This window comes from Rattus norvegicus, chromosome 6 (genome assembly GCF_036323735.1).
Source record: "Rattus norvegicus strain BN/NHsdMcwi chromosome 6, GRCr8, whole genome shotgun sequence".
NCBI lineage: Eukaryota > Metazoa > Chordata > Mammalia > Rodentia > Muridae > Rattus > Rattus norvegicus.
Window position 1 is genome coordinate 12,774,043 of NC_086024.1, and position 23,536 is coordinate 12,797,578.

Genomic DNA, 23,536 nt, shown 5'->3' on the forward strand with positions numbered 1-23,536 from the left:
CCACCCTGCTGGTTCCTGACCGTTTTCGAATCCGTTTGAGCCGTTCTCTCCAGTGTTTCTGCCTTTTCGTGTGACTCTCTAGGTCCTTAAGCACTTTAGGGAGGAAAGCCTCTCTTTTGGGACAAAGATCATGGACCCACAACACGTGGAGCAGCGTCCTTCCAAGTCACCACCACCACCACCATCACCACCACCACCGTCATGCCTGCACAAGCATCTGTGTACACTCATTCTGTGCCCTGAACAACTCCTGACTCTGATGCAGAGCAAAAACAAAGGGGGAAGCAGCCAACGGTTCCATCCAGAAGCTGCAGGAAATCTATGCAAAACCACTCTGTTGTCATTTGCCTGCAGAAGCCTGCCAGTCAAGCTCCCTACAGTAGGCTTTCTCCAGTAGGTGATGCTTCTGAGTGCTGGGGTACGGGAATCCCCTCACAAACCACACAAACACCGATCTCAGTCAGACAGAGATAATTTACTGAGCGTACGCCCCAGGACTGATTGACCAGGGCTGTGGCCCAGATTCGGGAACTGAACCATGACACTGAATTAAGATTCTACGGGGTGTTTAAGCTCCAAATTCACAAATATCTGTGCCAAGTTATTTCACCAATCAGGATTTTGGAAATAAGGATTTCCTTAGGAACATGTCTCTGTTAAACATTTATCCTGCTCTCATTGGTGAAGATAGTCAACTGTAATATTCATGTTTTAACTTGTCTTCCAGGATGGGACTTGTCTAACATTCATGTCCTAACTTGCCAACCAGGATGTCACTTACCCATGTGCATGTCTTTTTTCACCAAGTAGGATGTCCGTTCCCAGGGAGGTCTTGGGAACTTAAAGTTTATTTGACCACCACTCAAAACGGAAGTCTTATTCCACATGGCTTCTTATTTTGGTGCAGGTTCTCTCTTCTGTTGGGGTCCATCCCAGGGGCAGGTGCAGGAAGTGCTGTTGGGTGGTTGGTTTGGGTCCAAGCTTAGTGTGGGTAACTACACAAAACAGTTCAGCTGACCTCTATTGTGATTGGTTTCCAAGGGCACGGAACAGAACAGAACATGTAGTCCATCGAAGTTTCCTAATAACAGTAGAAACATATGAGGGAATTTCCTTACAATGGCAGGATATCGGGGTAACAGTCACCTAGGCCTTAACATTTCTTTAGGCTTTAATATTTATCTAGGTCCTAACATGAGTAGCTTCTGGGGACTATATGTAGTCCTTTTATACTTCTGAGAAATTCTCCACTAAGGAGGTCCACAACATTCTCTAGTGTCCGTCTTTGCTCTCCTTGGGCATTTCTAGATGACAGGGCACGTAGATGGACCCTCTTTTGGAGTCCATGTGACCTTCCTATTTCACCCACAGTCAAAGTTTATGCTAACAGGAGTTAAAATCTTGAAACTGAGAAGGTAAGGGAAAACCCCATGTTCCTCCAAGACTCCAGTCACAATGAAAATGCATGCTCCAGTTTTGGTATCCATGCCCAGGCTTCTGAAGTTTGTGCAGACTCCCAAACAGGGTAGGGTGTTCTTGATCACATTCTAGGCACACAGCACCATAGAAGACCCAAAAGGACAGAATAGGGGTGTGAATCCAGGCCTTTTGCCATCAAAGTCCAAGTTCTAAGTCCTTCATTTCCTAGAGTTTGCTGGAGGCAAACAGTAGCTTTTGGAAGGCTTGTCTTCCTGCTACGTTCTTGATGTGTTCTCTGCTGGAGCAAGGAGAGCCAGGCTTGCTCCAGAGAAGGCTGCTCAGACATGGTTTAAGCCAATAGAAAGCCTTTATTATCTGGTTGGCAACAACACTGGGTGTTTAGGATCTCAGTGTGGCCTTTTGCCTTTCTCAGGGTGAACTTTCAAGCACGAAAACCACGTTCTGGCTTGACATACTTCAGTTAACAAGAACAGTTAGCCAGAAGGGGAACTACAGAAGCCTAACAGCAACACAGTATATTTAGAGACTTTCCCAGAAGTACATGGCCTTTGATGGAGTAGGTCTTTGTTTTAGTTTTGGCAGGTGGTGCTGTCTACATGCTGAGTCTTTACAGCCTGAATAGTCCTTCCATCATGGAGTTAGCTGGGCTAAGGTCTGGGACCTGTTGCAAAAGATGGCAGAAGGCATAGAAAGTGCTCCTTGAATTGCTGAACTGAACACTTCCCTCAACACTGCCCCTCCGCTATGACACAATCAGTTCCTTTGCTGTTGATGCTTATGTGGGTTCCAGAGTTTGCTACCTTCTGACAAAAACATCTCGGCTGATAAATTCTCTCCTTAACACGAATCATCTGCCCTGCCCTTGAGCTTACCATATGGGGCCTCTTATCTCTTTTTTACTGTCACATGATGTTATTTTATATCTTGCCTACAAGGGATACACCGGCTCTCCAAACTCACATCAATGCTCTCTAAATCTTCATAGAGCTTCCAAGTAGCAACTAAGGAATATTGACTGAGTCCTATTATGTGCAAAGACATCAGCTAGAGCCATGAGCAGGGAAGATGCAGTGCGAGGGGCCCTCACAACAGCCTGTGTGGGAATGAGGGACTCAGATGTAGATCAGATAACCTGAGAAAGGAATCTGGAATGACAATGGGGAGGAGTTAGGAACCGAAGCTCCCAGCTCTGTGCCAGGGCACAGGAGAAAGACCTGTTGCCATCTAGGATTAGGTCATGTGTCCCAGAGAAAATGGAATCTGAAGGTTGCACAGGGACAAGCTGTGTGAAAAGCAGAGACCACAAATGCCAGTTGGCAAGAACGGCTTCTCTTCTCTCTCCCAGAAGCCCCTGCTTAGCTCAGGCCCCTACGGCTTCTGCTGTGGGCAATCTCTGTTGCTTCCCACCTCTTCTTCTTTTTTTTTTTTTTTTTTGGAGCTGGGGACCGAACCCAGGGCCTTGCGCTTCCTAGGTAAGCGCTCTACCACTGAGCTAAATCCCCAGCCCCAGCCCCACCTCTTCTTCTTGTCCTGTTCTCCTCCATTCCTCTTCCTCCAAGTCCCGAGAGTTACCAAGAAGACCACTTTGGTGGCTTTGAACATCTGTCATAATGAGGGGCTCACTTTCCTTTTGGGGCTCTGTGTGATCCAGTCAGTCAGCCTTCTTTTCTACCCCTGAGAACTCCCTGCTATCCTTACCAATCACAGGAGACCTCTCCATGCTTCTGCCTCCCTCACATTGCAAGTTTCTTAGGACGATTGTGACTCAAATCCCAGTTCTGCCATTGCTGCGATCGGGCTCAGTGACTTTCCTAACAAGGATAATTCTCCAGCTAGAACCGGGTATTTCCAGTATAGGGACTGTGGGCAATTTATTTATTTTCATTAAAAAAGAAAAATCTTGTACCCTGTGAAGTAGTTTATCTCAGGAATCGTTTGTTACCCAGTTCTTCCACACTTCTTGTCAGACCGCATAATATGTGTGGTTCATTCTGTAATCCATGTTACTAAATTCTACTATTGACACCCCCCCGTGTGTGTGTGTGCGTGTGCGTGTGCGTGTGCGTGTGTGTGTGTGTGTGTGTGTGTGTGTGTGTGTGTGTGCTTGCGCATGCGTGCTGCCATCTACTAGAACATGGAGAATCTGGGCAGCCAGGGCATTCCCAGCAACCTATCTCCTCTTGAGCCCCATGTTTGCGCCCTCAGGCAGGGATCTTGCTTTCTTAGGGAAGAAAGGCAATTCTCTCTTCCTCAGCCCGGCTGGATCTACTTTGCTGGAGGCCAGACAAGTCCTATGGGTCTCAGCATGACATCATCACAGCTCTGTGCATAGCTGGTCCCTCAGTAAGTAGTGAATTAATGAAGGGATAAATGCATGAATGGATGGATGCTGTTAAATGAAGAGCTCAACAGGTGGCTTCTCCTTCTGAGGAGGAACTTCTGCCGCCTGATCCTTGCAGGCAGGCCTGAGCAAACCAGGTATCCTGGGCCTCCTAAGCCTATTCCATTCTCCAGAACAAAGGGGAGAATAACAGGGGACTAAGGAGGTCCTTAGTAGCCTAACTTTTCTGGCTGGAAGGACCAGCTAGATCCGCAAGGCTTGCCCTCTAAGTAACTCAGAGATTATACCCAGACTCCCTTTTCTTCGGCAGTGGCGGCTTCTTCAGACCTCAGACTTGATCTGGAAGGCTGTCCCTGTAGGTCTGCACACTCTGGAAGCCTTGAGAGAGACAGATGTCTAGAGAAAGTATACAAGCTGCTTTGCTCACTTCTGGGATCTAAACTTGGGAAGCACTGAGCAGGCCTGATTTGAGGGAGTCCAGACAGCAGGGAGTAGGTATGTGGAGGGTTTGCTAAGTGGGCTGTACTACACCCAGGCCCCGGGAGGGAGGCAGGCCAGGAGGAGGAGCTGAGGGAGGGAGCAAATGAGTGCTCCCCGAGGTGGTTTCCTTAAAAACAAATCATCCAGGCCTATTTGCAGGTGGAGATGAGGCTGGCCGGGTGCTGGATGTGGAGAGAAGGCACCACCTGTGGCTGCCAAAGAGCCTGCATCCAGCTTTGCTTGGGCTTGAAAACTGACCCCTTAGTCAACCTCAAATGTGACTTGGGCTGCTCCTTATTGGCTCTGAAGCTCAAAGTGCCACAAGGGGGTGGGACTACCTATATTATTTTGAGGTCTCCTGTTCAAATAATTAGGAATTCCAGTATGCCAACATAATAGCGTTAAACCGAGCGTAACACCCATCTAAACTGTAGGATCACACGGGCTGTGGTTCTAGCCCGAGTGTGGGGAGCTCTAGCCAGGAGAGTGTGGGGAAGGGCATGGTTTGCCTCGATTGCATCCATGTTCCTTACTCTTCCTCTGTAGGGGACAAAAAGCTTTTCATCCATCACAACGGTCACAGTTGATCCTTCTGAAACAAAAGATTGATAAAAGAAAAAAAAAGGGATTTAACCAAAACTGTGTGTGACACTGAAGCCTTCAAAAATGAAGGCTTGGGGCTGGGGAGATAGCTCAGCGGGAAAAACTGTTGCTCTGTAACCTGATTGCTTGAGTTTGATTCCCCAGAGTCATGAAGTACAACAGCTGGATTGGCCGCACATCTGTAATCCTGGCACTCCTAGGTGTGATGGGAGAGAGAGAGAGGAGGATCAGCCAGCCTCACACATGCACTACAGCAGCAGAAACAGCAAGAGAAACTGTGCCTCAGTACAGTGGAAAGAGAGAGCCAGCTCCTGAAAGCTGTCCTGTGAGCCCTGCATGTATACCATGGTGCTTGTATGCACACACAAACACACATGTGTGAGTGCACATATAGTTTCCCATGTAGGTGCATTCATACATAAATTTCATAAGCACATGTGTGCATATACATGGATATACACATACCCACATGCATGCACACACATGCACGCATTTGCATAAGCACATGTCCATGTACATACAGTTACCTATGTATGTGCATGTGAACACACACTCAGATGTGTAAATGTAATAACAGTAAGACCCTGTTTTGAAGAAACAAAAATAAAACGAGAAGAGCCAAAGACCCAGGGAAAATTATTTTTATGCTTAGGTAAAAGACTGAACAAAAGGACTCTGCTTTACTGACAAGGATCTGGGACATTTCTGAATCTGGACTCCTTTTCTCTGAGCATAGGACCAGCAGTCTGTCACAGGAGAATCTTTAGAGGGAGGAGGGAGAGACGGGAGGTCAGAGTGGCTTCCTGCTTATGCTGAAGGATCACGTACATCTCTTGCTATCACCGTGTACGCCCTGGTCCTTCCTTCCTTGCTCAGCTCTCACTCACTGCTGACTGGATAAAACCGAGAGTTCTGGGTTGGTCAGTCTCGAATAGAGATTGCCTTCCTGTGCATGGAGACGCTAGGACTTGGAGTGTAAGTTGAGATCACAGTAGCCGGTTGTGTTATTGCTTCTGAGTTAAGGTATCTAGGAAGCTTCCTCTCAAAATGTTGATAATCAACAAAGAGAAAGCTACCACCACAGCAGGTAAGGTACCTGTGTTTGAGGCAATTTCTTTTAAGTTTAGACTGACTTTGAACTTCCGACTCCCCTACCTCTGCTTTCGGAATACTAGGGTTTCAGGCTAGTGCCACCATGCTTCAAATACAGTAAACCTTATGTTTTGTTTGCTCTTTGTTTGGGGGTTTTTGTTTTATGTTTTTGGCAAATAAACCTCCAAGGGAAGAAGTTAAGAACCGATCTAGAGCCAGGTGTGGTAGCATTTTCCTTTAATCCCAGCACTCAGGAGGCAGAGGCAGGAGGATCTCTGTGAGTTGGAGGCTGGCCTGGTCTGTAAAGAGTGAATTTCAGGACATCAAAACATGTCCCCAAAACAAACAAACAAAAAAGAACTAAAGTGGACAAGGGCGGCCTCAGCTATATAAAAGACTGTCTATAGAAGACTCTGCCTAGCCTGAGCTACATAAGATGCTATCTGTAAAGACTCTGCCTAGCCTGAGCTACATAAGATGCTATCTGTAAAGACTCTGCCTAGCCTGAGCTACATAAGAGGCTGTCTCTAAAGACTCTGCCTAGCCTGAGCTACATAAGAGGCTGTCTCTAAAGACTCTGCCTAGCCTGAGCTACATAAGAGGCTGTCTCTAAAGACTCTGTCTAGCCTGAGCTACATAAGAGGTTGTCTCAGGGGGCTGGGGATTTAGCTCAGTGGTAGAGCGCTTACCTAGGAAGCGCAAGGCCCTGGGTTCGGTCCCCAGCTCCGAAAAAAAGAACCAAAAAAAAAAAGAGGTTGTCTCAGTGGAATTTATGAAGGCTCAATTTTGTAAAGATTGAAGGGTAGAAGTATATTCACCCTCAAATATTCCACGTTGATAGAAGAATGATTATGAATTAAAAGCAGAAAAAACATTGGACGTAAGAAGGATTCCGATGCTGCATTTCCTTCCTGAAGGGAAGAGCCAACACTCCCATCAGAGGACCCTCTCCTGTGCTGGTCAAGCATGCGCTCTAAGACACAATCAAGGCTGAAAGAAACCTGTATGAAACCCAGCCACAAAAAGTACCCCTCACCCAGAATTGGCTCCCCCAGCCCACTACCCCTTGCCCTGGCACAGTTCCACAATCTACATAGAATCTTTGCCCAACCTGTTCCCAGCTTTCCCAGTGCCCTCTGCCTTTTCCTTGCGGGGTGTGGGCTCCGATGTCATGCAAGCCATCCTAAATATCGTTGTATGCCCTGCTTCAGTTCAGGTAATTTAATTCTCAGGCTCGGCTGAAATCCCTATGGGAGTAGAAGTAACAATTTTGTGTCCTCTGCAGAAGGAAGAATTTCCTGTGGGCTAATCTATTAATTGAGTGCAGCCCTAGCCAACTAGCAACAGGATTATCTTTGTTTTGAGCCTGGCAGAAATGGTAACAAAGTGGATTTGGAGGACTGGGCACGGTGTCACAAATCTGCAACCTCAGTGTGGGAGGCGGACTCCAGCCTGGGCTGTGCTGTGAAGACCAAGCAAATACAACTGGCAGAGGATTGCCTCTGAAATATACACAGAGAGGAAGAGAAGAAAACTTACAAGTCAAACCAATAAGGTATTTTGTTTGGTTTTGATTCATATTTTTTGAGACAGGGTCTCTCTCCATTTAGCCTTGACTGTCCTGGGACTCATTACATAGGCCAAACTGACCTCGGACTCACAGAGATCCTCCAGCCTTTGCTTCTGGAGTGCTAGGATAAAAGGTGTGTACCCCCATGCTCAGCTCAATAAGAATTTAAGGGGTTGGGGTTAAGGGTGAAGGGCTAGGAAGACAGTTCAATTGGTAAAGTCCAAAATTCAATCCCCAGATCCATGTTTGCTAAAAAGCCGTGCATAACCGCATGTGTAATTCCCAAGCTGGGGAGTCAGAGACAGGCAGATCCCTGGGGCTCATTGGTCAGCCAGTCTAGTGACCTGTCTCGAAACACAGGATGAACAGCTCACAGGGAACAACGCCCGAGGTTGGCCTCTGACCTCCCTGTTCATCTGCGTACGTGTGCACACGTATAAAAATAATAAAATAAGGAGGTGGGTTCGTAAAGTTGAAAAGGCATTCTGAAATGTTTGAAAGAATGTTCGGAACTTTCTAGACAACAAGCAAGTGGTGTCAGTTCAATGTGGGGGAGGGGCTTCACTTCCACTTCTCTGGGTGAAGTTCGCAGGCTGAATTCTATCCATCTTTGGGCATTTTTCAACGTCACTAACAGGGCAGAGAATGGGAAGGCAGTCTCCATTGTCCACATCGGGCTATGTCAGACCAAAGCACAACATTTTCTCCTAGTAGTTATTATCCTTGGCCTTTGTCTGGCTTGAATCTTCTATCCCAAATCCGAACCATGGATGTAGAGGGCAGGGAACAATTAGGATCAAAATTTGCTTAAGGGGCTAGAACACTAGCTGGTTGATAGAGTAAGTGCTTGCCTAGCACACATGGAGCCCTGGGCTCGATCCCCAAGGCCTCACAAACACAGCATGATGGCACAGACTGCCGTCCTACTAGCACTTGAGAAGTTGAAGGCAGGAGGACCAGAAGTTCAAGGCCATCCTCCACGACATAGCCAGTGTGAGGCCATCCTGGGATACATAAGAACCTATTTCAAAAACAAAACAAAACAAAAACCCTCCTTTTAGAGAAAGGCTGAAATGGGGGTGGGGGGTGAGGGTGAGGGGATGGGCGTGGGGTGTTGGGGAGGGGATACTGGCTTCAATGTCTCATGGGGTGCTGGCGACAGGAATCTTAACCTCTCCCCAACTTTTATCATCCCCACGGATGGAGAGTGAGACCCTTTCCAGAAAGCTATGGGGACTCCAGCCATGTGGACATTTTATCTCTACCACAGCCTTTCCCTGCCCTGGGCTCCATTCCCACCGTGGGCAGCTGTTTCCTCTGTGCCTCTGTGAATTTGTGTTAGGGGAAAATGGAGAGTTTGAAGCTACAGCACACTACAGTGCTTTTTGTTTGTGTTGGTTTTTTTTCTCCCCCGCAGAAGCTTCTTGGTTTTACCAGACACTGAGTACGTGAAACAAATGACTTTTTGTCTCACCTGGGAGCGGAGACCCTGTTGGACCTAAGGTGGGCTTCTAATCTTTTCCTGGCTCTGGGCTGACAACCCTGGTCATGGATTACAGGGGATTAGGAGAGAAAAACAACAAAACGTGTGTGCCCATCCAGTGGGGTCTGCTGTGTCAGCACCAGGGATGGAGACAGAGCAGTCTCTGCAGACCCGTCCTTATTTTAATTCTGCAGCAGGAAGTGAAACGCAGGCTCTCGCAGCTCCGAGGGGGCAGGGTTGGAGCTCAGAGCCTAGCTGGCTCTTAACGGGTTCTTAGGCTAGCCCAGGTTGACTTCCTAGGAGTGGGAGAGCTGGGGGCTTGCGGTGGGGGCTTGCAGTGGCCTTCCACCACCCCGCCCCCAGCAGCCCTCCTCCACCTTGCCCGCTGCTGTGCACCACTGATTTAGTGAAGACATCCACACCCCCTTCCCGGAGCTGCTGGCTGCTCTGCTCTGACAATTACTCTGGCTGCTGCAGAGAAGGGCCCATACCCGCCGACATACGGCTTTTTAAAGTGATAAATTGCATTAGCAAATTTCTTATTACTCTGCTGTCAGGAGGGAGCTCCTGCCACATTAGCTGACGCAGAGGCTGATGTAGAGCTTCCTGGCCATTAATTACCATGCCAAGGACTAAAGGGACACAGGGGCTCTTCGTGAATGGGTGGAGGTCCCTATTCCCTACCCTGTCCCCCTCCCCCCACTTAGTGAGAGAAAGATCTAGAAAGACCTGGCTTGGTGACCCTTGAGTTATCTTAGGTCTGGTTCTGCATTGGCTACGTATCTTGGGCTCCTGGTATCTGTGGGTGGGGCACAGGATGCCCAGAGACCTTCCAGGCTGCTTGGAGCTGGCTGTCCCTAGGGCCACTAAGATCTGGCAGCCCAGAATCTGCACTGCACCTCATTTGAAGCTTTGTTTTCAAAGCAGAGGCTGGACTGCAGCCCAGAAAGGTGTTCTGGCCTCTCCTTGAGGTTTGAGGCCAGCAGTTCTTCTCCTTTGTCCTCACTCCCTGCTCCAGACAGCTGAAAAGTCTCCTCCCTGAAGGTGACATCATGTCTTCTGCTTCAGTCCCCTCTTGGTGGCTATCCAGGGAACTGCATATTCTGGATGCTCAACCCGGATTTCCACCAACTCAGGCTTCCCACTCACACGAGAATTACATAAAGCTCAAACATACTGAGGAGCAACAGTAAGAGGAAACACAGCCCAGCTTCTCAGTGTGTTTACTCTCCCAGATTGATAAACAGTGCTAGGGGCTCTGACAGAAGAAGCTGCTTCAGGAGAGGTGCACAGAAGAAGCAGCTTCAGGAGAGATGCACGGCTGGTCCAAGGGGAGTGGGCCCCTCACGCCCCGGCCATACAAGGCAGCAGCTCTGCTCTGATCTAAGATTGTCTGGGTAGAGGACACCAGACATAATCGAATTGTTTCTCTGGTTACATGGAAAGGCAGAGAATAGGTCTGGAGCTGCAAGAACTTTGTGGGTCAGGTCTGTCAGCTTCTCATTCTGAGGAACTGTGCCCGGAGGCTCCTGCAGTCATATTTCTGTGTTCCCACATTCTCCGGCTCAAAGGGAGGTGGGGGAGGAGAAGGAGGCAGAGGCAGAGGGCTCTGCAGTGGGTAGAAGGAAGGTGTGTGTGGAGAAGAGGGTTCGAGGCAAGCTCTGAGTTCTTCACCATACAGCTGGAGGCTGCCTAGATGAAATCTCTGAAAGATCTGATTTGCACAAATGTAGCCTCAGATCCTGTATCATCTTGAACCTGAAATTGAAGTAATTTCTGCTCTGTGAAATCAGAGAAGTGTTCCTCTTTCTTGTCACTTCTCTGAAGTCTAACCTCCATGATATGCCCAAAGGATAGACCCATGAACAAGTCCCTCAAGGTTTCATGGCTGCCAATTTATTCTTCCGGTACCCAGGCTGTCCCCATGATTTCTATCCTGGGTTCTTTTGAGAATTAGGAGACACAGATCACCAATCTGTGTATGCTGGCATCAATCAGTCCCTCTTGGGGCTTGAGGGGTGTGTCTAGACTTTTGTCCAGGGTTCAAAGACAGGTTTTCAAGCATGCTTCTGGTCTGGTCCCACCTGACCCTCCCCCACCCTCTTGGTGGGTGCAAGCCTGGGGCTTGGCTCATCTTGGTTAGTGTCCCAGGATCCTTCTGGGGCAGGTACTACACATCCCATCTCCTTGTCTTCCCCTTTAAGGATGTTGGCCAGGGTCCAGCATCTCAGCCTCAGTCCTAATGCTTGGCTCACTTTAGGGTAAGCCGTTTCCTGGGGCTCGTATCCTAAACCTCCACAACTCTCTCTGCTTGTTTCCCTCCCTCTGCCCATCACTGAAGGACACACACATACACACACAAATACACAGACGCATACACAGACACGTATATACACATAGACACACATGAATACACACACACACATATATACACATACACATACACACACAGACACATATATACACATACACACACAGACACATACATAGACACACACATGCAGACACACATGCAGACACACACAGACACACACAGATACACACAGACACACACAGATACACACAGACATCACATACATAGATACACACAGACACACATACACAGACATACACAGAGAGACATACATACACACACAGACAACCACACAGATACACACACACACAGACACACAGAGAGATACATAGATAAACACACACAGACACACAGACACACACATATATAAACACACACAGACACACACACTCACAGAGACACACACAGATAGACACACACAGACACACACAGAGATACATAGATAAACACACACAGACACAGACACACACAGACACATAATACACAGACATACACCCAGAGACAGACAGACAGACGCACGCACACACACACAGAGACAGACACACACGCATACACATGCACACACACACACACACACAGAGAGAGAGAGAGAGAGAGAGAGAGAGAGAGTCTGAAAAGTATGGGGTTGCTTGCCTATCTCACTACTCTGGAGACTGAAGGAGAATTTGGGGCCAGTCTGGACTACATAATAAGTCCCTCTCTTTGACCATTTGTCCCTCCAAACTAAACTAAACTAAACTAAACTAAACTAAACTAAACTAAACTAAACTAAAACTAAAGCAACCTCAAAGAACCTTAACTCCAAGCTGGAGAGGAGCGGACAGGGGCTGGCTCGTGACCCTGAGGACCTATCAGTCTCTGGATGCAGGACCAGGATTCATTGTTCTCCCCATGATGGAGCACCAGGAGGTGAGTTCCGGGAAGCAGGATCTTTGGGGCTGACAAGAGGAGGAACATCTGCTCAGTGGCTTGTCAGCAAACCCTGTACTTTCTCCTTTCCAGTACCTGCCTCTGGGTCAGCTCCTGCTGTGGTCCCAGCCTGTCCCCTTCACTGACTGTCGGAACCAGCCTGGGCTCGGTCTGCAGTAAGGGCCTTTGTCCTGTAAGATGATACAACACTCAGGTCACAGATGGTGATGGCAGGAAACAAGGCAAGGACTTAACCTCCCTCCAGGAAAGGCTTGAAATGGGGAAGTTGAATGTACTCCAGCTCTCTGCATGGGGCCTTTGTGCCCCTACCAGCCACAGCTCCATAGAGAAGAACTCAGAGAAGTGATCATGAAAACCCATGCCCGTCCAAGATTTGGTTCCCAGGGCCTGTGCTGTCTGCTGCAGGGCTGCCTGTGCTGTACCCTGCAGGGCCTGTCTGCTGCAGGGCCTGCCTGCACTGTACCCTGCAGGACCTGTGCTGTCTGCTGCATTATCAGGGTTCTCCTGGCAGACCTGCCTCTTCTCCCACCATGGCCAAACTTCTTTTGACATGCTCAGAAACACATATCTGCTTGCTAAAGCTTGTGCGCGCGCACATGCGTGCGTGCGTGCGTGTGTGTGTGTGTGTGTGTGTGTGTGTGTGTGTGTGTGTGTGTTCTTTGATGACAAAGGAAGAACTTAACACAGAAAGACATAGGCACGTCTGCTTCTGTCCAGAAAGGACCTTGCCCTGCTGTCTCCAGGGTGGGCATGCGCTCTGTGAAAATGGCAGGCTGAAGAACCACCTCTCAGGATAACAAGGCCTCTGTTGGACACCAAGTTCACTCAGGGCTTCTTTCAGCCTAAGAACAGCACTGGTCTCTGTCATCAGGCTTTTCCCACTCTTCCACAGCCCATCTGGTCACTGGGACTCTCAGACCGCTGCCCTCCCAGGCCTCACATCCTCCAGTGAGAGGAAGGACAGACTTCTCTTCTGTCTCACGTCAAGTGCAAAGGCATCTTAGTGGTGTCATCCATTCCGTGACTTCCTGAAGCAGACTGAAGTTGTGCAGCCCTAATCCCAAGGCCAGTTCCAGGGCTGTCCTTCATTGTTCTGAACCCATGAAGGCCAAGAAGAGACTGGAAATAGGGGGAGTGGGGTCATTTCCTCGGGAGTTCATGGAGAAGCAGGCTCAGCAGGAGGCACAGAAAGAGCTGGGAATTGGCTGAGGGACATCTCAGTGGCAAGAAACTCCTTTGATGTGGAAGAAAGGCTTTGGGGCAGGGTTGGGGGATTGTGAGCTGCAGGCTAGAGAATGAGACTCACCCTGAGCCTGTAGGTATTGATACCTGAGCTATACACCTCCACCTCCACCTCTACCTCCTCCACCTCCTCCTCCACCACCATCACCTCCACCTCCTCCTCTACCATCACCTCCACCTCCTCCACCTCCTCCTCCACCACCTCCACCTTCTCCTCCACCTCCACCTCCTCCACCTCCTTCACCTCCTCCACCTCCACCACCTCCACCTCCTCCTCCACCTCCTCCATCTCCACCTTTTCCACCTCCACCTCCACCTCCTCCACCACCACCTCCACCACCACCTCCACCGACAGCAACGACAACAACCATCCTGTGCTGTATTACTGTCACAGCATCTGTTCTCATTGGCACTGATCTCTGTCACTTCTGTACTGGTTACTAGAGTCTTGCTCATCTCCTCCACTACCCTCTCCCCAGTGCTCCAGGCCAGTAACTTCTGTCCCATTCCTTGCTGTCTCCTCAAGGCGCATGATGGTGCCTGGCTCACAGTGGAGATGTGCCCTCGGTGGTTAAGCTGATGCACTGTGACTAGGTCACACAGAAGTCGGGACAGAGAGGCCAGTGAGGGAGAAAGACGGAGATCATTGGATGCCGCCCTTTTCACTGCTGTTTGGAGGCTTTCCCAGGCTAAGTGGCTAAGCATCCTTCACGACCTGAGTTCTGCACATAGAACGAATCCTTTTGCAGCCATTCCCACCTGGAATGCCTGTGTCTATGGAATTGGAAGCTGCCATCTTCTTGGAGTCCCATCTGTTGGGAGGTAGAATAAGCTCACAGATCCTGCCAGAAGCTGGCCCTCATTTGGTGTCTGGCAGCAGCTTGCTTTCCTCTTGGTCTGGGGCTTCCTCAGCGTGGGGTATCTCCTCCGCAAAGCTCAGGCCCAGGTGGCTGCCTTAACCAGTGCTCTCCACTGTGCTCTGAGGGTTCCACAGAAGGAGACTCATTAGTAAGTCTGTTTCCCCTAGCCATCTCCCGGGGCAGTGGCGCCCATGGTCCCTTTGTTCTTAACTTAGGGTTGCCACGCAATGGGTCTGAACATTGTGTCTGCACTTTGGTACCCTGCGGCGTTGGGAGCTGGCTGGGTGGGGCTGGGGGTAGGACTCACTCATCTTCTCAGACACAGAGCACAAACACAGGTGACCTCCCTGGGAAGAGAAGGCATCTCCTGTCCACAGCCAAGAAGCAAGGAGGGAGACAGACTCTCTCCTGTGGCCTGATCAGCTGTCTGGTATGCTGCCCGTGAAACCAGAATCCCCATCCCGAGTGAGCAAGCCCTCCACTCCACACCCCCAATCCAATTTTCCATTAATGAAATATTCAGAGGTTCTGCAGCCTCCTCAGCCCTGTCCTGAAGGGAGGGATCCCTTCCAATCACCCCAGCTGGAAGCATCCCTCAGTCTCCCGTCAGGTCCTTGTCCTCCCACCTGGGCGATTTTAATAGCACAACGTGTCCCTCATCCTCCACATCAAGAATATCACCCCCTTCCTCCCCACTAGATATCCCCGACCCCTGGGCCCCAGTGCTTACAGCCGCAGCAAGGAAGAATCATTTCTCAGCAGTGACCAGCCTGTCACAGGGGATGGAGACCTTCGACCTGAGGCAATGGCTAGTTTGCTGATGTTGGTTTCCCTCGTGACAGCTACAGTCCTGAGTGGGAAGTAGGAATGGAAATCTCCAATGACCAAGCCATGGGGTGGAGGTGGCTGGTGGCTCCGTAATCCCAGCATGCAGGAGGCTAAAGCTAGAGGCTCTCCAGTTCCAGGAAAAATACACAAAGCCAAAGATTCTACACGATTGATTGGTTATTGATTAAGCTTGGTTATTGAGTTGAAATGCTGCATATTTGAAGCCATGTTATTTTGGCTATCGTTAGTCTCCTTGGTAGTCATTTATCAGTCATCTGTGGCCGACATAGAAGATCCCCTCCACTGTCGGATAAAAGCCTCAGAATATATTGATGTAACGACCACCGGCTTCTACCCACACCAAGGCAAAGAGTCAGCTCATGTCTAGAACCTGCAGCAGAAGCCCCCTGCTTTGCCATAGCACGCCTACCTGAGGTTGTCACCAATCTTTAGGAAATGCGCTGATTTAAAACTTTCTTTTATTCGGTGACTTTAAAAGTACATGTAACTGCTTCCATATTCGTGCTATTCAGAATAATCTGGATCCCAGGATCCTGGGCCATGTGATGAACCAGCCAGCCTGCCCCCATCTTGGGCTTATAACCATCTTACGGCAAAGACAAACTATGCCTACCTATGATTACATTTATGCCTACCTATGATTACATTTGTTTCTCAAGGATTGGGCTCTGCCCCCACCTGTAACCTTACCTACAAATGGTTCTGCACGGTCTGTTCAAGAAGCAGTAAATATGCCTTTGTTTCAAAAGGTTGTAATGACCATCTTGCAAGCCTACCTTTGTTTCAAACGTTTACATGCCCACCGATGACGACCTCGCTCTGCCCGCCTTGCCACTGTGTCTTCATTTCAGGAGGTCACTAACTCCTTATGCTTAGATTATGAAAGCCTTGTCTTCTCACATCCAATACTGACCTCGCAATCTCCTTAGGGGAGGGCAACCCACGTACACAAATTTTAAAAGTTTGCTTTAATTAGTGGCCATTAATATTTGATTCAAAATAAGCTCTCTCTTACTTCCTTTGAGGGTAGCCTGAGCTACATGACAGACATGGCTGAACCCATCTCAAAATAAAAGATAGGAATGGGGCTGGAGGTATAGCTTGTAGCTGAGTGCCTGTCAAGCATCATGAGGCCTTGGGTTCTATCCCTAGAAAGAGAGAAAGGAAGGGAGACGAGAGGGAAGAGATGAGCCAACAAGGGTTTTCCAGAGACCCCTACATGTCCTGAACTCTAAAGTCATTCAGTTTTAACCAAGGACCATTCTGTCTCTGGTCTAGGGTATGGGCACGCACAGCAAGGGGGAGGCATGCTCGAGGTTATACAGCAGTATCTAGCTCGTGTGCCTGCTGGACGTGTGGTAACGGATGTCCCACGTGATGCTGATTCTCAAGCAACACAGCAACAGTGAGCCAAGGGGTCTGGGAGATAGGGTCTGGGTGAGGGACCCAAGGGCCAACCTTGTCCAACGAATGCAGTGGAGGTTAACTTCATACATCTTGAAATTACGGGTAAGTAAGATGAAGTCTAATTTCTGTACACACCGTTCAGATGATTTGGATAAAGGTGGTACTGACCTGATGGTGTGCAGACCATGGTCAGATGACTCAGAGTAGGGGGCCAGTAGATAGCGCTTTGGATCTGAGCTCTATTGGGAATGCAGACCGGTAACCACAGGCTACACCATGACCTTCCTAAACATTTGCACTGATATGTAAATGCTGACTATGCATGTGCACATATGTTCATGTATGTGCTTAGCTCCCCGCTAGCACTTTTCAGTTTTGAATGTTTTATATGATAATCACAATACCAAGCATGTCCTGTTTCTCTTTTCTTCTTTTCCCCCCCTCCCTAGCTTTCTTACTCGGTGCTGGGGACCAAACCCAGGGCTATTTAGTCATTTATGCCCCTAGGAACCAAGCATTTTCCCTTCAATGTTTCTATTTAGTGCTCAGAACATCTATGGGAGGAAAGCACTATCATTTCATCCTACAGGCGCGGAGACAGGCGAAGTTAAGTTGTTTGCTGTAAAGCACTTACTAACGGTGCGTTGGAGATCCAACTTCAGAGAGCCCGAGCTCAGTGCGAGTCTGCACTCATTCCAGCAGGGGAAAAAAAAAGTCTCCCTCGGGAGCTGAGTGAATAAACAAGGTAATCTGCAGAGAAAAGTCTTGAAAACTGTATTACAGTCTCTTCTAAAAGAGAAGACTTCGTTCTCTCCCTGAAAGACTCTTAAAGTTTATCAAGTTGTCAGTAAGTGTTACATGGTCCTTAGGTCGGGGACCAACTGTGGGGATATAGTGTTTTCCTCAGCTAACTGACCCAGCTCAGTATCACCGCTGGTGGCACAAAAATCTATAGTGTCTCTGGACACAGTACACACCATGGGATGGCAGGACATCACCTTTGTAGTGAACGGTAAGCCCCTCAAGGCGTGGGAATGGTAGGGACCGTCCCCTAGAATACTTTAAGGGCCAAGCCAAGCCCTTTGGGGCACAAAACAAGCTAAGTCTCAAGGCTGAGGGCCTCCAACTGCCCCTATCTACCCCAGAACACTCTAAGAGCCCTAATGACTGGACCCAACCCCTCTAATGCAGGAGGCCAACCACTACCCTACAGAGTAAAAACTCAAGACCAAGTCACAAAACCCAACCAATCCTAGGCTACCCTAGAAAGCTCCACCCACGAGAAGTCCTACACAAAGCCTGTCTCCTGCTGAGTTCCCCCCCATCCCTACCCTGCGCACACGGAGGCGGCCACCCTCCTCTATTCTCCCTGTTTCTCTTGTGTGAGGTTTCTTGCCTGTTATGACTTCGTGGTATTCCTTGGCTCCCAACTGCCAGGATACCTTTCCCCTTAGATCTGTAACACTTACAGGATATTCTTGGCCACGCATTTTTAATCAGAATAAAAAAACCCAAGCACTGATTATGAGATATTTTATGAAAAACTCACTTGGACTCTTCAAAAATGTCAATGTTATAGAAACCAGAACACTGTTCTAGAAAGATCTAAGGAGACTGCTAAAAACACCATGCAAAACCTGATTGTGGTCTGCGTTTCCAAAATGCCATAAAGGATATTTTTGGAGAATCAGGGAAATTTAAGTCTATCTTCTAGGTTAACTAATATTACTGTACCAACGTCAAATTTATTGTGTGGGACAATGACATCATAGTTATAACAGGAGTTATAGGATGCACGTTTCTGTTCTTAATATTTAAGTGTCCTCAGACCTGTGGCTTTCAAGGTGATTAAGCAAAACAAATAACCTCTCCCCACATACATCAACAAATACATAAATGTCATATATATAGGTACACGAGTATATCGAGAGCACGTATGCATACAAATAATAGTGTGAATAATAGATAACAGGTGGTGAATCCAAAAGAATAAAAAGAAAAGGAAAGGCCAGGTGGTAGTGGAGTACACTATGTGAGTTCAAGGCTACCCTGGTCTACAGAGCTAGTTTCAGGGCAGCCAGGAGTACCCAGAAAAAGCTTGTCTTAAAACAGGAAAGAAAAGGTGAGTGTGGATGAAGGATTCCTTTTCTTATTCAGTGATTTACCTCTTTTAACCTAACAGACATTGGTGTTTTGGTTGCATGTACATCTGTGTGAGAGCTTGGGGTCCTCTGAGACGGGAGTAACAGACAGCTGTGAGCTACCATGTGGGTGCTGGGAATCGGAACCTGGGTCTTTCGGAAGAGCAGCCAGTATTCTTAACCGCTAAGCCATCTCTCCATCCCCATAGATGAGGGATTTCTAAGTTTTCTGTACTGTCCTTTCAACTTTGTCCCATGTTTGAAATTTTCCCAGGAAAAAATCAAAATGTTGTACAACGAGATTTTTTTTTCTTTTTTCTTTTTTTTCGGAGCTGGGGACCGAACCCAAGGCCTTGCGCTTGCTAGGCAAGTGCTCTACCACTGAGCTAAATCCCCAACCACCCCCCCCCTTTTTTTTTTTTTTTTGGTTCTTTTTTTTCGGAGCTGGGGACCGAACCCAGGGCCTTGCGCTTCCTAGGTAAGCGCGCTACCACTGAGCTAAATCCCCAGCCCCGTGCAATGAGATTTAATTGAAAGAAAAAAACAAAAACAAAAAACAACCAGCAAGAAACGTACCATAGAGCAGATTTATTGAAGGTCAGGTCTGGGATTCAGTGAACATTCTAGTGCCAAGGGAAGAACCATTTAAGGGAACCTACAGATGAGCAATTTCAAAATCTAAACCAGAGTCCACCATCTTCTGTTCACTATGCCTTTAGCAAGCAGGAGAGAGGGCCTGAGGACCCAGGAGAGAGGCAGCTCAGCAGGGTTACCTTAGGACTACTTCCCTTTCAGCTATGGTACAGTCAAAATAGCTCCCTGCCCTAGGCTCCAGGTTCCTAGGAGACAAAGTCAGCATCTGGTGCTGGGATTTCCATGGTGTAAGTACAGTCCAAGCGCTGCCCACAGGCCACGCCCACATACCCACAGGCCACGCCCACCATGCCACAGGCCACGCCTGCTATGCCCACAGGCTCTAAGAGGGCAAGAAAAGGACCTTCAGCAAATGCAGCACGTGGGAGTCACACCAGTCCCCTTGCTTAAAGGCCCCTGTGTCATTACAGGGCTTGGGTACAGAGAACCTCCCTTGTTATTGTTTGAGACCGATCCTTACCATGCATCTCAAATCGGCTTGGAACACACTGTAGTGTAGCCCAGACTAGACTTAAATTCAAAACAATCCACTTGTTTCACTTTCCCAACGGCTGTGATTACAAGTGTGTATGTCCATACCTGGCTAGAACTTTCACATTTTGTTTTGTTTTGTTTTTTGAGACACGATTGACAACCAGGATTGAACCATGATTGTCCTGGAATTCACTCTCTAGACCAGGCCTTGAGCTCACAGAGATTTGCCTGCCCCTGCCTCCTGAGTGCTGGGAATAAAGTTGTCTTAGTTAGGGTTTCCTTGCTGTAAGGAGACACCATGATCAAGGCAACTCTTATAAAGGACAACATTTAATTGGTGCTGGCTTACAGTTTGAGAGGTTCAGTCCATTATCATCATGACAGGAAGCATGGCAGCATCCAGACAGACATGGTGCTGGAGAGAGAGATGAGAGTTCTACATCTTGATCTTCAGGCAGCAGAAGGGGAATCTTTCATACTGGGTGGAGATTGAGCACTAGAAGTCCTCGAAGCCTGCCTACATAGTAACACCTTCCTCCAACAAGGTCACACCTATTTCAACAAGGCCACACCTCCTAGTAGTGCCACTTCTCATAAGCCAAGGATATTCAAACCACCACAAGAGGCATGAGGCACCACTGCCCAGCTGGACTTTCTCTTTGATCATGTAACTGAGAAGACTGGTCTGATTCCATGACAGGCTTCATATTGGCGGTTAGGAGACTGTGCCTAAGAACTGGACAGGCCCAGGCAAGCTCAGGCAAGTCAGTTACTAGGAAAAAAACCCCAGGCTTCAGGCAACTAATCTGCCCTACCATCATAAACTGCCCTGTCACTTGGCCTGAGGCAAGGACAAAGGGTCAGCAGCAGTTTCCAGACTTCCCCAGCAGCAGTTTCCAGCCCCCAGACTCAACAGATTAACATAGAGGTCGCCTATCCTAGAATTCCCTAATGTGCTTTAAATCAGGCCTACGAGCTCACTTGGTTGTCCCTCGTCTTGGTAGTGGGGAGACCCCGGCTTGCCGGGCAGATGACCCAGGAGGGTACTGGGAAGATAGACTATCTAAGTCTCAAAGTGAGTCTTAACTACCGGGAGAACCCCCAAATGCAACTCGAGGTTGGAGTTCAATACAAACGCTAGAGGCTGATTTTCCCACACGTTGGGGTCGACCTTCAGTCTTCCCCTCGTGACAAGTGACTGGAAGGCTACCCCATCTCAAGGTAAGAATGATGGGGTTACAGGTGCACACCAAAACGTTCTCCCTTTTATGTGGCTTCTGCGGAGTTAATTAAGGCCATGAGGCCTTCCTGTATGTTTGCCCTCTGAACCATCTTATCTGCCCAACTGGTGACACTTTTGACAGCAAGGGTCACATTTCTCTTGCATCCTCTTTACTAAGGCAAAGGCTCAAGTCAGATCTTGGTTAAAGCAAAGAGTGTGCAGGGGGTGAAGGAAGGATTGGCTGTAGCTGTGTGTACAGGGCAAGGATATTCTAGGTACTCTAGGTACTTCAGAACTCTCTGTATTTGGGGGCTGTCTCCTCCCTGCTGTCCCTGCTCCCACAGAATCATTTGCATCCTAAATTTACATGAAGCCTAATCCTTGAGAGAAAAGCCACCTTCCTCCTCTCTGAATTCCTCCTTTGTCATTCAAAGTCCTGCATTGTGACAATGGGGGTGGTGTGGGAAGCTCAGTGAGCAGGATGGTGTGGGCAGTGCCCCTAGAGGTTGCAATTTAAGGAGGGGTCTGGATCTTCCCCGCCTTTGAGTAATGGGTCCTCTACTCAAGATAGTCCCAGTACCCTCCTGGGTCATCTGCCCGGCCGTGCTTGAAGCGGTCGAGAGTGGCAGTGTGGCTGTGTGGGCATGGGAGTACCTCGGATAGCTTCCTTGTAAGATCAGGAAGAGGTCCCACTTGCAGGCTCTTCTTGGGTTTTCTAACACAGTTGCCTCTGGTGGGCAAGGCTTCTTTATTTGGTGGGACATTACTTGACAACGTGCCCAGACAGGGTTGGATTCTGTTTCCTGTTTTGATAGTCCTGCTCTGTCTGCTCAAAGGCTCAATCTCTAGGGAAAATGGAGCCAAGAGAGACGAACATCATAGGCAAAATGAAGACCTGATGTTCCCTCTCTATCCACCTCACTGTGCCAATAAGGCTGGTGACTTCGAACCTCCGCCCTTGCCCCAGGTGGAACGGAACCAGACAGTTCCAGGGGGTGAGCCGGAGCGGCTGGAGAGCGTGCAGAGAGCCCTCCAGATGCTTCCTAGACAAATGATGCACCCCACCCTCTCAGCGAGGGACTGAGTGAGGCGGGACAGCAGTCCACAGAGGGAGGGGCAGGGGAAGGCCAGTGACCTGTGCCATGCATAAGCACAGCAGAAGGGAGAGCCAGGGACTCAGAGCAGTTACTAATGGAAGCAAACAGAAAGAGAAAAATCAATGGTGTGGCCACATCTCCTGTCTTAGAACAGCTGCAGGAGAGAGAGAGGGAGCTTGGAGCTTGGAATAGAGTAGCAGCTTGTTAGTGAGCCCTATCCCCATTACCGAGACTGGTGGAGTCCCTGTGCCCAGCGGCCCTTCAGTAGATGGTAGATAATTCTGTCTGGGTCTCTGGTTTGACTGGACTCTGTTTCAAGGCAAGCAATGGAGTATGTGAAGGTCCCCCTACCTGTCATTGTGTTACTACCACAGTAGTCAGGAGGCTGCCTCGTAAGCATCCGTGATCCATGCTTCCTTTAGCATTAGGGAAACCTAACAGACCTGTGTCCAGTGCTCAGGACTAGAAGCAACCCAGATGACCTTACTACTGACCTTGTTCCCGTCCCTTATTTAAAATGATAATAAAACCTTCAGCCTCCCCCAAACTCTTTTCCGAGTCTTCAAGAGCAGGTTATCTGATTTTTACTGAAAATGCCTGCATTTCGTTCTGGCTGAGAAGGGGTTGGGATACAGATGACACGCAGATCATTCGGATGAGGCTCTTAATCTGAAAAGAATGTGGGAATGAATGCTAGCGTCTTGTCGGAGCCCGAATCGTAGCAGATAGATTTTTTTTTTGCCCTCTTCTCCTTAATCAATTTCACCCTAATTAATTCCTTCTGTGGCTGAGTCTTGTTACATTATACAGTCTGCTGATTATTTCCACAATCAAGAGACTGGATATCCATGCATTTTTAATAAGGAGCCACTGCATCCGTTTTCATAAGTGATCTCCTTGCTGGCCGCTGAAGCTGCTAACAAAATCATAGAGCAGATTTCTTCCTTCTGCAGCGCTGTTTGCTGGCGTATTCCTCCTGTGTGACGACGATGCAGGAGAACTCTAGAGCCCATTGTAGTCGGGCGGGCGAGAGCTGGTTATTTAACTTGGCAATCTTCAATGTCAAGAGCTGCTTATTCGCAGGTCACTGACTTTTAAAAAATAAACACAGGGGTAATTGTTTTACTGGCTGATGAAGTCTAGTGGGCTAGCCTTGAAGGCCATTCTAATTGTATACTTGGTTTAAAACCTTGACTCGCAGGAGGAACTCCTTCTAAAGGTTGACCCACGTTCCCGCCTCCATCCGAGACTAGCCCAGGCTGGCTGTCCACAGCCGTGTGACCAGCTGCTCTCTCATA

At 48.6% G+C, this 23,536-nt stretch overlaps 1 long non-coding RNA gene across 2 annotated transcripts; it reads left to right on the forward strand.

The window, feature by feature from the left end:
* Positions 1 to 62: 62 nt before the first annotated feature.
* On the forward strand, positions 63 to 16,002 carry LOC120103463 (uncharacterized). 2 transcript variants are annotated; one of them, XR_005505642.2, is made up of 6 exons: positions 63 to 393; positions 4,092 to 4,276; positions 5,009 to 7,511; positions 8,944 to 9,029; positions 12,143 to 12,271; positions 12,365 to 16,002. It is a non-coding gene; the product is annotated as an uncharacterized LOC120103463 (long non-coding RNA). The 2 variants fall into 2 exon arrangements; XR_010052446.1 differs by having other exon boundaries at positions 8,944 to 12,271.
* The last annotated feature ends 7,534 nt before the right edge of the window (positions 16,003 to 23,536 follow it).